Source organism: Dreissena polymorpha, chromosome 10 (assembly GCF_020536995.1).
Source record: "Dreissena polymorpha isolate Duluth1 chromosome 10, UMN_Dpol_1.0, whole genome shotgun sequence".
Classification (NCBI taxonomy): domain Eukaryota; kingdom Metazoa; phylum Mollusca; class Bivalvia; order Myida; family Dreissenidae; genus Dreissena; species Dreissena polymorpha.
In genome coordinates, this window is record NC_068364.1 from 71,904,011 (window position 1) to 71,919,984 (window position 15,974).

Below are 15,974 nucleotides of genomic sequence, written 5' to 3' on the forward strand. Positions count from 1 at the left end.
TACGTAAACTTACATTATTTTATTAAATTTGTTTATTTTGGTTTCACATGCAATAAAGAGAAATGGTTTGAATAAATCATGTTAGTTTTCAGATGTTTTTCTGCAAAAGACATAACTCATCTGACTGTGATCTTTTAAAAGTAAACACTTATATAAACTTATATCTTGCCCATTCATCAATAACAACAAGTCTTGGTTACCAGGGCTCAGAATAAACGGGATTTTAAAGGGTTTACAGACGGGCCGGACAGTATTTTAAAAAACCGAAACGAGCTTTAACTTTTTCAAATAAAACAAGTTATTGAAATAGATTTGCAAAAACCGTTAGTGCATAAACAAACTGTTTTTCTTGCAGTTTGTGTCGATATCTTAAGTTATAATAATAATTCTTGAATACGTCTGAAATAGGTGACATAATGCCACGTTGCGTGAAGCATAACCGTACAGTACACATGGAAATTTTGAACACAAACACAGGCTTCTTAAATAAAGTAATTCTGATATTTTCATATTGCAATAAGCAGTATAAAAATATCTCTTTTATGCACTAGTTTAAATTCTTAAGAAAAATTGTTAAATTAAGTTGTTTAGAAAAAAAGCACCACTCACCAGTGGGTTTACATCCATCTTCGCTAAATTGGGAACCCCACAAAGTCACATGATCCTGCACCCTGATTACTATGTTGTTGCTTCTTCGCCTTCTTCTTCAACGAGTACAACGTCTTTTGTTATTTTCTACCGCGGATGATGTAAACAAGGTAATACAAATGTAATAATACAAGTGATAATTTTGGTTTTGAAAATGCATGTATACACGCAGACAATTTGGATGAATGGAAGCTGCAACCACAACCACAATCAAGGTCAATAGTATGCCCATGTAATCATCGTTACCATCGCCGGGTTCTGAATAAACCACGCCATAATTGTGATGGTGTTTGTGACTGTCCTCATGGACTGGATGAACGGTACTGTCGAAGATGAAATCGTAAGTTGAACATTATTACATTATATCTATTTTAAGTTAAGTTTATTTTACACCTCACTTTCAGACTCGTATGTCACATAATTTGGATAAGTATCTGGAAAAGCGGCTTCTTTTGTACAAAAATGCACAACTGTGCGAGCATTACTTGGCATCCATATTCATTAGTGCGAATGTCTTGGTTATTAAAAAGTCATTATGAAGAGAATCTCGCATTAATGCTTTACAGCACATTGTATTATGTTGTATTCCGTTTTAACTGTTCGAATGGAATTCGTGACAAAAGAGCGTGGCTGATGTTACAATCGAATTAAACTGTCCTTTTATGGATTTCTCTTTGAGGGTCCACTTATGCATAATGTGTGTCACAGATATAAACCAGTCGTAACATGATTCGTGCATTTTGACAAACATTATACTGAAGATTTTTTTAGTTTGTTGGCATGAAATTTCAGCAAAATCTTGTTTCAATATGTTACGTTGGTATATCTTTTTCTTAGATTGGCTACACATAATATAAGTGTTTAACAGATGTATGTTATTTTTTACATCATAGGACGTCCTGGTTCTTGCCCAGCCTGCCCTCCCGGTCTTATAAGGTGTCCCTTTAAACCCAGATGTGCAACGCAGTGTAACGAAGTACATGAGTGTAAAAGCGGCTTCGACGAACAAAACTGTGAGTTTATACTTAGTTTTACTATATCTTTACTTATGTGTACCGATATATTATAATTATATTATTATATATTAATATATGTTTTACCTCACTTACTTTTCCCACAAGAATTGCATTAAATAATAAACATATTGAAAATGTTTATACAATGTAACATCGCAAAAGTGACTCAAACATATCTCTCTTTTACTCATAGTATCGACCCTCCTCACAGCATCTAGCCTTAAACGAAAAAACCACAAGACATGCTAGAAAGTTAATGTTTCTTTTTCAATTTTTAAAAGTTGTAATTTATTTTATGGTTATTCATTACTATTACGACGGTCATTTATTTTCATGATTTCCAGTGTTCATTGGAAAGTAGGTCATGTTTATTCCAGGGGGATACTATGATTTTTAAATTACGTAACACACACTTATATAAGTTTGTTTATGGAATAAAAGTAGCTTTATCAATTGTTTTTTAAGCCGTTTATTTATTTATTTTAATAAAATGTACATATATTTAAAAAAAACATGAGCAAGAGTTTTTTTTTCTTTTTCAATTAAGATGCTATTTCAATAACAAGCTCATGCGCAGAGTAACACCGTTTAGAAAGCATCAGAAGGGCCGATATTATGAGCTCATTGTACATAATGCAGATTACTTGAGGATGCTAAGTCTAGCCAGTATTTTGTCAAACATTGCTGATTGAATTGCAGTTTTGTTTTAAATAAGAATTGACGTATGATAATAGTTTTTTTGTATTTGTTCACTCCCTAAATTCGTATGTATTCCTTTAAAGGGCCGATGATACGGATAGAAATTCTATTACAGATTTAAAAAATATAAACAAACCTAAACACATATTTTTTTGCAGCTCCAATTACGAAAGTTGATGTTAGGAAATTAATAGACTCTCAATATATCAACAGCATCAGAACCAGATGATGTCGTCAGTTGGCCTTAAGTTTCTTAATTGATTTGATTTGATCTGATTTGAATACTAATTGAATTGATTCCATATCAGGCCAAATGACATCCATTATAATTAATTAAAAATTGTCCTGGTCAACCGACACGGTATCCAATAATATATTGAATACCGTGAGCCGTTTTTGATTCAATCACCTTCTTTAGTTTAAGAACTTGATTGGTTACTATTTGACAAAACATGTACTTTCATTATTGGTATTTTAGGGCATACATTATCACTTGAGTAATGCCCGCTTATTACAAATATGTAATCTGATTCTCAACTAATAATGAGACACAATTATCTTCATTTTTAAATAATATTTTTTGGGAGTGGTCATTTTCTTGCAAGAAAAGTATAGACTATAACTATATGTATAAGACAGACATCTTCTTTTAATGAATTAAACATAACTTCAAACGATACCTTCTTATAATTGAGTAATTTTCTGGTAACATATGGGGTATTTTCATCAGATTTTAATATTTCGTGTGATGTGCCAGTTTAAGTGTTTTGTATTTTATGATAGAATGTAATAATTTTTCTTCATTAAATAATTATGCTCATCATAATCATCAGAAGCAGTAGCAGCTTCTTAATTAATTACATAGTACTGATAATGATTATTATTGTTAACAAATATCATAATTGGTACTGCTACTTTTGTTGGAGTCGCTATTACAATAATTTGAATTAGTGTTATTAACTATTATTAACTATAATAATAATAATAATAATAATAATAATAATAATAATAATAATAATGATCATCATAATAATAATAATAATAATTATTATTATTATAATTATTATTATTATTATTATTATTATTATTATTATTATTATTATTATTATAATAATATGATTATTAAATTATTGTCGTTCATTTGCCAGTATGTTTCAAAACAAAACTTTCTAAAAATGTTAGTGTGATGTTTGGCCGCAATTTGTTGGAATACTATATGCATGTGTTACTTTATCATAATTAATTCGATTTCAATATATTTACGTAAGGCATTTGTATGCCCTCAATGTGTGAGAGGCAGTAGGCATTGCGTTCGTCTATGTGTTCGTTCGTTCGATTAAAAGCATGTTTTTAAGTTATGTTTAGCTTTACAAAGGATCTCACTCAAACGTTCATAGCTAAAATGACCTGAATATGTAGATGCTTGTGGAGGGAGGAATTCCGGATGCGATGAGTTTGGGCCGAATTATGACCCATTGTCTTTTTTCAATAATAAATTATACAGCCTTCTGAGGCTTGTGTGGTAAATTCCTTTTTAACTACTAGGTGGGTCTTTCTCAAACTTTTACACTTGAAGGACCTGAAGTTGTAGATGATTGCAAAGAAAGAAGTTTCGTTTAAACTATAAAATGGCACTTTCAAAGTACTGGTTTTACTCGAGAAACAGACTCAATGGCGTTTCAATAAGCATTAGGCTTTCGATACAATCAACTGAAATAAATAGCTTTAAACTATTGAGGCATCTGAAACAGAAAGACTAAAGTTTTATCAGAAGACCTAAAATTTATAAACTATTTTTTAAAATGAATATTACTTAGAAATAACTATTTTTAAACCTTTACACATTTTCCATGACATTTTCTGAATTTCGATAAGTGTACCATAACACAAACATAAACGTAGACAAAGTCCATTTCTGATTTCATTGCGTTTACTTCTGCTTATTAACACAACACAACGTTTTTAGAATGTTTTTCATATACAAGATACATGCGAAGCCCGCAACGGACCCAGCCCGCGCCAGCAAGCAAAAATACGTCTGTTATCTTTCACTTCCCAAATAAGACTGTTTATAAATTTAGATATAAACAACGAAAGCTTCGATAATTGTTACTTGTTCAATTCTGATTGGCCGTCTAAAGCCACGTGTCTTGCAACATAAATTACGTATGCAACGGACACATAACGAATACATACGGAAGTGACCGAAGATTGACACATTAGGGAAGGAAATATATTTGATAACCCGAGGCTAATGAAATGTTGATCCATGTGGCCGCAAATCCGAGACCGCATGAAATCTGGTACAAATTTCGACTATCATATTAATCCAACAATGCCCCAAATGTGCGTTTTGTGTGCGTTATATTACATAAGATTATTATTTTCGTAAAGCAAATTGATGTATTAAATTCTTAAAAGGATGTTATTTGTCAATAGGCATGTTTAAATGTGTGAACTACTTAAAATACTTTATATGTATACAAATGGTATCTGTATGTGAATACAAAACAATGCTACTATTAATGTGTTTATATATATCGTTTGTTTACATAAATAGAGGCCAACTCAAAGATAAACATGTTTCATTGCACTATTTCTATGTGCAGAATATAACCCCTTTTATTGCGATTTAATTAAACTATTAATTGGTATTTCAAAATATGAATTTTAAATCTGCTGATTTACATTCCTTATGTGTTTATTTCTCTTAATAAGAGTACTGATAATATTTGAAGGATGATTTCCATTTTCCTAAAATATGCATTTTTCAAACCAGTCTCAACAATACACGCATATCTGTTCATCACTATAATAATAATAATAAAATCTTTATTTAAAGAAGATAGACTTGTTAAGAAATACATCAGATGAAATTACATAATATGCAAGTTATATAATACATTTCTTATTTTCAACAAGGTCTTCTAACAATATACAATTTACAACAAATACATCATATTTCATCTTGAGCAATGAGAATAAAACATAAAGAATCATATATGCATGCTCACTTATAATGATATATATTATAATTAAAAACAAATGACTGACATAAAACTACAATAACCATTTATGCAAGAACAGTATTAAACTAATGTTATTTACTAAAACAACATGAAGCATATTCAGTTTATTTCATAAAGTGTGGAAGAAAGATAAGCTTTTATTTTTTTCTTAAATGTAATTAAATTGTTTGTTTGACGTTTAGATTGGGGTAACGAATTCAAAATTTTTTTGCTAGAAAATTCAAACGATTGTTTGAAATAGTTTGTTTTGGGAATTCGCACTAGCTTTAAATCCCCCTTTTCGCAAGATCGCAAGTTATAGTGATTATTTTGTGAAGGTGTCAAAAGGTCACGTATGTATGTTGGGGTTTGATTGTGAAATGTTTTAAATACAATAACTGACGTGAAATAGTGATTACGCTGTTCGAAAGTCAACCATTTTAGATCTTTAAATAGTGTTTTTGAGTTAGTGTTGTCCTTTTTATTTAAAATATGTGCACCACAACGCTTTTGTATTTTGACTATTCTATTAATTTCCCTTTTGGCCACTGAACTCCAGGTAACGCATGCGTAGTCGGATATAGGTGAGATATAACCATTATAGAAGAGCTTACGCATTTCAAGGGTTAAATATGGTTTTATTTTTTGCAAAGGAAACATTCGTGATGACATTTTTGAACAAACGCTGTTAATGTGTAGTTTCTAAGATAGAGTATTGTCAATATAAAGGCCAAGAAGTTTTTGACAATTTACTGTTTTGATCACCGTTTATGAATTTTAAGTTTTAGATTTGTTAAGTTTTGAGCTTTCCGTTTCGACCCTAATACCATACAAGTAGTTTTTAGTGGATTAATAATCATGTTATTTGTTTGACACCAATCATTTACAATTGAAAGATTTGTTTGAAGCTTATTTTGAAGTGTTTTAATATTTGTTCCCACAGTGTGCAATGTTGTATCATCAGCATATATTGCAGAATCACATGTAAGATCAAGCGAAATATCATTAACGTAAATAAGAAATAGAAGAGGTCCTAAAATAGAACCTTGGGGAACACCAGCAATTATGCTTTTACAAGTAGAGGTAGTGTTTTCTGCTTTGATATACTGAAATCGATTGCCGAGATATGAAGAAAATAGGTCGCATGACCTATCATTAAAATGATATAGTTTTAATTTGTATCAAAGAACCCTATGTCCACAAGATCAAATGCTTTTTTTAAATCCAAGAAAATTTTACCTACCAGATTTCCATTATCAATTTGTTTAAGCCATGAATCAACTATATTAATCAATGCTGTTTGACAAGAATGATATTTGCGAAAACCCGACTGAGTTTTGTTTAATAGACCAGTAGATTCTAGATATATATGCAGTTGTTTAGCTTATATGCTTATCAAATACTTAAGATATAGTAGGTTAAAGTGATATTGGTCTATAATAATTGGGATCTTCTACCGATCCACCCTTGTATAAAGGTATTACGTATGCAATTTTAAGCATGTCGGGAAAGGTTCCATGTGATAAACAGTTATTTTTAAGAGCAGTGATTGGTTGTATAATGAATTCTTTGCAAAGTTTAATAATGCTGGACCCTTTACCATCAGCCCCAGCAGATTTGTTTGAATGAAGTTGGTTTATTAAAGTACTAACTTCTGATGTAGTAATACACTGAACAGAGAAATAGAGAATTCTGTGTGTTCGTTTGATGCTAATTTAATAGTTTTCCAGAGCGATTTCGCACTTCTTTTGTTTTGTACCGCATTCGAAAAATATTCTTTTTTAGCCATTTTGATTGCACTGTTACATTTATTACGCCACAACTTATATTGTGGCCAATTAGATTCACGTTTTTATTTATCCCTTAAAGACCTGGCTTGTTTTACGTTTTCGTTGTACCAACCAGACTGTTGTAATCTCTTAACTTTTTATATTTGATAGGGGCATTCTTATTAAGGACTGAATTTAATATGTTTTAAAATACTTCAAATGCCTCATTAGTACAAAATTAGCATTTGCTAAGTCATTTTGAAAATTGATTCCATTAAATTTGTTAAAACATCTGTACTTAATAATTTTATGATCATCTGTTTTAACAATTTTACCTTTGGCGCTTAATGTAAAAACTACTGGGTAATGGTCACTTATGCCTATTTTTGGTATGATCACCTCAGAAATGTTGTCATATTTTGAATACAAATGATCTAATATTGATGATGAACGTTTAGTAACCCTTGTTGGAAAAGACACGTGTTGTTTTAAATTAAAATCAGTGATAAGTTTTTCCCATTTCTTATTGTTAAATATGTTTTGGCCTAAACAGTTAAAATTAAAATCCCCGGTTGAATACACATTGCAATCTTCCATGTCTGCCTTATTTATCTGTAATTCAAATGAGTCAATCCACTCTTAAAGGGGCCTTTTCACAGATTTTGGCATATTTTAAAGTTTGTCATTAAATGCTTTATATTGATAAATGTAAACATCAATGATCTTAAAAGGTCCGGTAAAGAATCCAGAATAAAATTAAAAAAAGAAAAAAAAGTAGCCGGTACCAGGTCTCGAACCAGTGACCCCCGGAGTCCTGGAGTTAGTCTGAAGTAAAAACGCATTAGCCCTCTCGGCTATTCCGCCGGGCACACATAGGGTAAGTATTTTATACCTTATATAAGCAATCTACGTAGTTTCGTAAATTTAAACGACAACAGAACTCTCCAAATTATTCAATCGTTTCGCGTTGCAACGCTTTTTAATTTTTAGGTTTTCAAATCGTCAAAAGATACATATAATGGCTATATTGGACTATGGTAAATGTTCAGTAATACTGTTTCCTGACAAATATCATAACTAAAACGAAAATTTGCGAATCTGAAACAACTTTTTTCAATTTTGTCAATTTACCAAACCGTGAAAAGATCCCTTTAAAGGTCCGAACTACATTGGCCTAGACCCAAACAGTCGATTCAATACAACCACTGGCACGTGTGAGTGCACGAATGGAGGGACGTTGGGAAAGTGTTGTAAGTAGCTGTCCACAGTATTATAATTATATAACTATTTAGTATAATACATGTATGAATACTGCTTGTACAATTGTTACAATTAAGTGCATTTGATTATATCGATGCTATTAATTATCATTAAACACATGTTTTAAACATGTATCTTTTCACAAATTCTTTGTAATGTACATCTTAGCAACCAAAGTAAAAAAACTGCATACAAATCAGTCAAATATAAGATATTTGATAATAAATGATCGTAGTTTTAATATCCGCCATGATTGGTACTACCTCCAGGGTAAGTAAACACTGAACGTACTATGCCTTGACACGATATTTTCAATGGAATTATATGCTGTTTGATCATCAACTCATCCGTTCTTCCGTTTGTGTGCCCCCCAAGAGCATTTCCTTGCAGAGCAGAACACCGCGCGTAATGAATTGATTTGAATTAAACCTCATAAAAATAAGTCAAATACGTGCATATTTAAAAGGGCCTTTCTATGATACATATGTTTCATGGCACTTTGTCCCTGTGCAGAATAGAACTCGACTGAAAGCGATTTGATTGAACCTTAAATAAAATAAGAAATATATTATTGTCTTTCTGTGCTTATGTCCATTTTTAAAATGTGTTTATTCCTGTTGGTAAGATAACTATGTGTAGAAGGAGGATTTTCATATCCCTACAATCAGCATTTTTCAAGGAGAACTAACAAAACAATCAAATGTGTTTATCACTCTTAAAGGTCCGACCCGCAGTGACAGTGACCGCTGACAGTCGATGCAATACAACCACTGGCACGTGTGAGTGTCTGAATGGAGGGACTTTATAAAAATGTTGTAAGTAGCTTTTCACAGAGTTATAATTATATAACTCTTTATTGTATACATGTGTTAAAACTGCTTATACAAATGCTGCCTTAAAGTTAATTTAAATATATCGATGATTTAAATAATCATTAAACACATATTTAAAATATGTATCTCTTAACAAATTATTTGTAATGGACATCTTAGCAACCAAAGTTTAAAATAATCATTAAACACATATTTAAAATATGTATCTTTTCACAAATCCTTTGTAATGGACGTCTAAGCAAACTACGTACACAACTGCATACAAATCAGTCAAACATTAGCGATTGGGTAATAATCTACCGTAGTTTAAATATCCGCTAAGACTGGTACTACCTCCGGAGTAAGCATACTCCGAACATTCTATGTATTGATGGGAAATATTAATTGAATTATCTGTTGTTTGCTTATCAAATCATCCGTTCTTCCGACCGTGTGCCCAGGAAGAGCATTTCCTTGCAGAGCAAAACACCACGAGTAATGCATTGTAATAAAACCTCATAGAATAATTCAAAAGCGATAGCGAGCATTATTAAATAGTCTTAATCTTTCTTTGATATAAATCATTCACTCAACGTTTTCCTTGTGCTAAGAATAACTCCATTTTAGACGATTTGATTTTACTTTTAATTAAAATAGGAAATTCTAATTTTCATATCTGCTTATTTCCATTCTAACAATATGTTTATTTTACATCTTATTTAGATAAATTTATGTTGAAAAAATATTTTCCTACAATATGCATGTTTCAAAAAAGCATCATCAACATTGTTATCAAAAGTGTTCATCACTCTTAAAGTTCCGAACTGCATTGACACTGACCCACTTAGTCTATGCAATACAACCACTGGCACGTGTGAGTGTATGAATGGGTGGACTTTCGGAAAGTGTTGTAAGTAGCTGTTTAGAGAGTTTTTATTATATAATTATTAATCGTAATACATGTGTGAATACTGCTTATACAAATGCTGCAGTTAATTGAATTTGAATGTTACCATGATATTGATAGTCATTAAACATATATAAGAAAGATGTATCTTTACAGAAATGCTATGTAATAGACATCTAAGCAACAAAAGGACAAACATGCTTTGAAATCATCACATATAAGCGAGTTGTTAATACTTCATTCAGGGCCAAAAACAAAACTTCTTCGCAAGGGGCTTCTTTTTCTTCCCCTTAACCAAAAAGGCCCTTTCTCCTAGATACATTTCTTTAAAATCATTCATTTTCCATCAATTTTCAATCTACCTCAGTATTATTCATTCCCCAAAGCCAGAAAATTGTGTATATTTTTCGCCGATAAAAGGCTGTAGACCTTTCCCCAAAGTTAGTGTTTTGGCCCTGTCAATATAGGTTCAATATCCGCCATGATTGGTAATACCTCCTGAGTTATCTTACCCCGCGTGTACTATGTTCTGTGGAATAATCTGATTTTCTGGTAAACGATTTGTCCGTGTTTCCGACTATGTGCCCATCAAGTGCACTTTCTTTGCAGAGAAAAACACCACGATTAATGAATTGATTTAAATAAAACCTCATAAAATCATGCAAAAGAACATGTGAAAAGAGCCTTACTCTTTCTTTGATTTAAATGATTAATTGCCCCCATTCACAGTGAAGAATATAATTCCATTTCAAGCGATTTGATTAAACTTTTTATAAAATAAGAAACGTCTAAATGCTATATCTGCTGATTTCCATTCTTTCAATGTTTAATTTTTTCTTATTTAGATTACTAATTTTGGAAGGGCGATTTTCGTTTCCCTACCAAATGCTTATTTCAAATGAGCATCAACAAAGCAAATCAATGTGTTCATCACTCTTAAAGGTCCGATCTGCAGTGACCCAAAGACTCGATGCAATACAACCTCTGGCATTTGTGAGTGTCCGAATGGAGGGACTGTGGGAAGATGTTGTAAGTAGCTGTGCACAGAGTTATAATTTCATTACCATTAACAGTTATACAACTGTGAATACTGCATATACAGATGCTTCAGTTAAGTGTATTTGAATGTAACGATGATATTGATAATCATTTAAACTAATTATGTATCTTTTCAGAAATCCAATATAATAGAACTCTAAGCAATCAAAGTAAAGCAATGCTTTGAAATTAGTAAAAAATAAGCGATTTGATTAGAAATTATCGTAATATCCGCGATGATTGGTAATGCCTCCTGAGTAAGCATACTCCGCGTGTACTTTGCGTTGATATGATATGTTAGTTTAGTTTAAACTTTATTTCAAGCAAATATTGCATGTAAACATGTACAAATGTAAACATTATTCGAAATATATAGATACCAAAATTAAATGTGCTTCGGATTGGAAAACAAGGTCGATGTAACACTTAAAAATAATTCCTCCCCGTTTGTGTGGAGTTGCGACTGTAATCATTGTGGTAAGAAGTTGAACTGTAAGTGATTAGATTACATGTGAACATGGTAGGAGTAGACAATATCTAAGAGAAATATGAAAAAAACAAAACAAAAAACAACAACAAGAAAAACGCTATTTTATATGTAAGCATGGTACACGGTCTGTTTTAGAGCAGTAGAGAGCCGATTAAACGTATGTCGCAAAACGTTCCGTTGCTATGATATACCGCTGTAAAGCGCGGAACAGAAATTCGTTTTCCGCTAGAGAGTATCGGTCAAAGTCATTAAGCAGATTATTTGTAGTAATTGGGCATCGTATATCGGCAAAGCAGTGGGATCTGAGGTTTGTAAAATGTGGACATCTTAAGAGAAAGTGTTCGATTGTTTCTGAAGATCCACATGAACATAATGGGGAGTTTTCTAAAGATCTTCGATATAGATCGTAGTTGAAACCGTTACAATCGAGTCGAAGACGTGTGTGTAGGATGTGTCCAGTTCGTGAACCGCAGAAAAAGAGAGGCGATGATTTCTTTTTTGATTTATTTAGGGCGTTTTTAAATGATTTAACGTGTGGTGAATTTTGTATTGTTATGTGCAATTGATTCCACTCAGTATTGTTTTGGGTAAAAAGGTAAACTATATGCTTGCGTGCGTGCTCTGGCATGTCGAATGTGGCTTAAGTTGTATCCGTCTTATTGGGTTTGATTGTTATGTAGAATCAGATCTAACATGTAGGATGGTGAGAATCCATGTTTCATTTTGTAAAATAGGAGAAGGCGATGTTGTTTCCTTCTTTCCGAGAGTGTATCCCATCTGACGTTGTTCAGTAGCTTTTGGATATTGCCCCTGTACATATGCGGGCAGCTTCCACTTGAACTGATTCGAGTTCTTGCTTTAGGTATTCGTTACAGTTGTTCCAGACAACATCAGAGTATTCCCGTGTAGGGCGCAGAAGTGAAAAATGCATTTTTTGAGGCAAGAGCGGTTTATGAAGAATTTAAGCGACCTGAGGATACCAATAAGTCGCCAAGCTTTTGTCAGAGTAATTGAGTTCGTTCCATTTTGCGTCAGAGGAGAGAGTAGGACCCAGGTGCTGTGTGTGTCAACTTCTTTGGTATTTAGAGAATTCATAATTAAAGGTGGATGTTGTTGTTTACGCCTTTTTCTGCTGAAAATAATAGATTCAGTTTTCTTCGGGTTAAACGATACAAGCCAAGACAGGGACCATGAATGTATGGATGCAAGGTCGTTGTTTTATGTGGTTGATGCAATTATCGGATCTTCTACAATAACGTAGAGACTGGTGTCGTCGGCAAAGAGCCGGATGTTTGAGTTGACAGCAGAGACGATATCGTTAATATAGACGAGGAAGAATAAAGGGCCAAGGATAGAGTCTTGAGGGACGATTGCTTGTATATGGCGCCATGAAGATATTGAATTTGCATTCACAACGTGTTGTTTGCGATTGACAGGTAAGACATAATAAAGTTTAGTAAAGGGTCACATATTCCAAATGACGAAAGTTTTGGGATGAGGCCACGATGCCAGACTCGGTTGAAGGCTTTTGAAATATCAAGAATACAGCACACAGTTCCTTGCCCTCGCCCATCGCCTGACATATGTCGTTGTAAAGACATGTAAGTTGATTTACGGTCGAGTCGCCTTTAATGGAGTCAGATTGGAAAGGGGTAAGAAGATTATTTGTCGTTAGATAATTATATACGTGCGAGCGTTCCATAATTGGTCACGGCAGTTATTGTGACCCGTTTTTGGTCACACTGTGACCATTAATTGGTCACAGTGACCAGTTTCTGGTCAAAAGTGGAACTCCGCGGCAATATAAAGTGACCAAATTTTGGTAACAAGATTCATTCTAGTCAAAATCTTAAAGCAGGCAACATCCACGCCATTTTTTTTCTTAAAAAATACTTTTACTTTTCGTGAGTAATTTAAGTAACTTTATAATAACAGTAATACCTTTGTAAGCAGATAATAAAGCGAACATTTATCATATTTTATTAAACTTGAGCATTATTTAAAGTATTCAATCCATCTTGGTTATGATCGTTGGCAAGTGTCATTGGTCTTTAAATTCGGCGAAGTCCCGTTTACGAGTGTAATGTTCATTGGAAAATATCATCTATTTTTGACGCGCAGTTTACCGTCGCAAGATTGAAAGTATTGTAAAACCTTAATTAAGGTTGCATTTCATTTTGTTGTTGGAAATATAACATTTTGTTGAGTATTTGTGGAAACTGAATAAAAGTTGTTTTAAGTTGAATCGGTCTTTGAGTTAAACATTAACCACCATTGATAAGGAGCGCACTAACGGAGCGTAACATAATTTATATGATCAGAGTACATATTAACTGGTTTAAACCCCATATGTCTTAACACATAAATCAATAATGAATATTTCTATGATCAAAGACCATATTTACTGGTTTAAACCCTACATGTCTTAACACATAAATCAATAATTAATATTTCTATGATCAGAGACCATATTAACTGGTGCAAACCTTATGCTTTTTGTTGACTGCTCTAATGCTTTGCACTGGTGTACTATGGCGTTGACCCAAGCTGTATTCATTTTGTAATCTTTTTGATTATGTAAAATTGCGTTGTATTCACTATTTGCGATTGGCAATTTGTACAAAATGAGCACATAGTATTGATAATAGAGTTTATCTTGTGAGAACATCTGGAAATCAACTATGTTTATATCGGGAATTATATACATCGAACATATTTTAAGACAAGCGTATATGTGCAAATATTGAATGTATGAAGATGAAAGATTATCATAATTTAGGAAAATACAGTAAGATGTAGGATAAGAATATTATCTATGTTGACATAAAAAATCGGGCGGATATAAACACAAATTGTGTTTGCGTACTGTTTTGCCATCTAAATAAAACATCCTTAAGGTAGTAAACTTTTATGAAAAATTGTATCAACATGAAAACTTTCTTAAGAGAAATTTGTTATATTATTGAATATGATGTTATAACTTTCTGTATGCATTTAAACCATTTTAATCCCAAGAAATAGCTGTACAAAACTGTTTGAATTTGGTTAAAATTGGAACACTGTATACAATAATGTTTAAGTCAAACAAATTAATATGCATTGAAAGGAAACATTTAATCTGTTAAATGCATCCGCCAACATGCAAAATCAATACTTTTTGTGTATTTTTATGCCCACTTCGAAGAAGAGGGGGTATATTGTTTTGATGGATGTCGGTGGGTCGGTCGGACTTTCTTTTGGTAGACCAGTTCATTTCCGATCAATAACTTGTGAACGGATTGACCATTTTGCTTCACATTTGCATTTGTTTTGACCAGTAGATGATCCCTATTGAAATTGGAATCACTAGTTCAAAGGTCATGGCCAATGTCACAATACGTGTGAAAATCGTATCCGATGAATAACTCGTCATCAAATTAATCGATTGGCTTGGTACTTCACCTGTGCATTGGCCTTGGGCAGTAAATGACCCATAGTTTTAATACTATAATATTGTCAACCGTTTTACTATAACGATAATTTAACAGAAGTGCATAACTCTGTGTCAACTAAAAACTTATTAAAGTGGCTAAGTGACACTAGTATGATAGGAATAACTATAATGGTAAGTTTTGCAAAAAATCCTGTGTCAAGGCCCTGTTTGGGCGTGGGGGGGGGGGACATTTATCTCTGACCGCGAAGCTCTTGTTTGATTACCTTTTGACGTTTAATTTATGCCAGTAACTGACAACTGCCCTTCTTGAATAAGAGGTATGGGGAGAATGGTCGTATAAATTATTTCATGATCAATCCCATCACAGTTATGTGGCCCGGCCGACATCAAATTTTTAATTCATGCACTTTGCATTACAATTTTCTTCAAAATTGGCCATTGCTTGATATCAATCATTATTTTATGCTTTCCGGTGGTTTATAGAGAAATATCAGTGAAATAAAATTGGTATTCAATTGTTTTAAACAGTGAAAAATAACAATGAAAAATATCGATATTTTTCACTGTTTTACTGTGAAATGACGTCATTTTTTCGACGAAATGACGTCATTAATCCAGCGTAATCATCCAGTTTAACTCATTTACAATGTAAATAAACGGTAAAAAAGCATAAAATAAAAAGAAAATTTGTTGGATTCGATGGAATATCGATTTTATTTCACCCGTGATCATAGAAAATATATATTTTCACTCGTGGCTTCGCCACTCGTGAAAATATTGTTTTCTATGATCACTCGTGAAATAAAATCGATATTCCACCGAATCCAACAAATATCCTCTATGTAGTACATTGATACATTAACTACAACACAAACTTGACACAATATTGTTCTG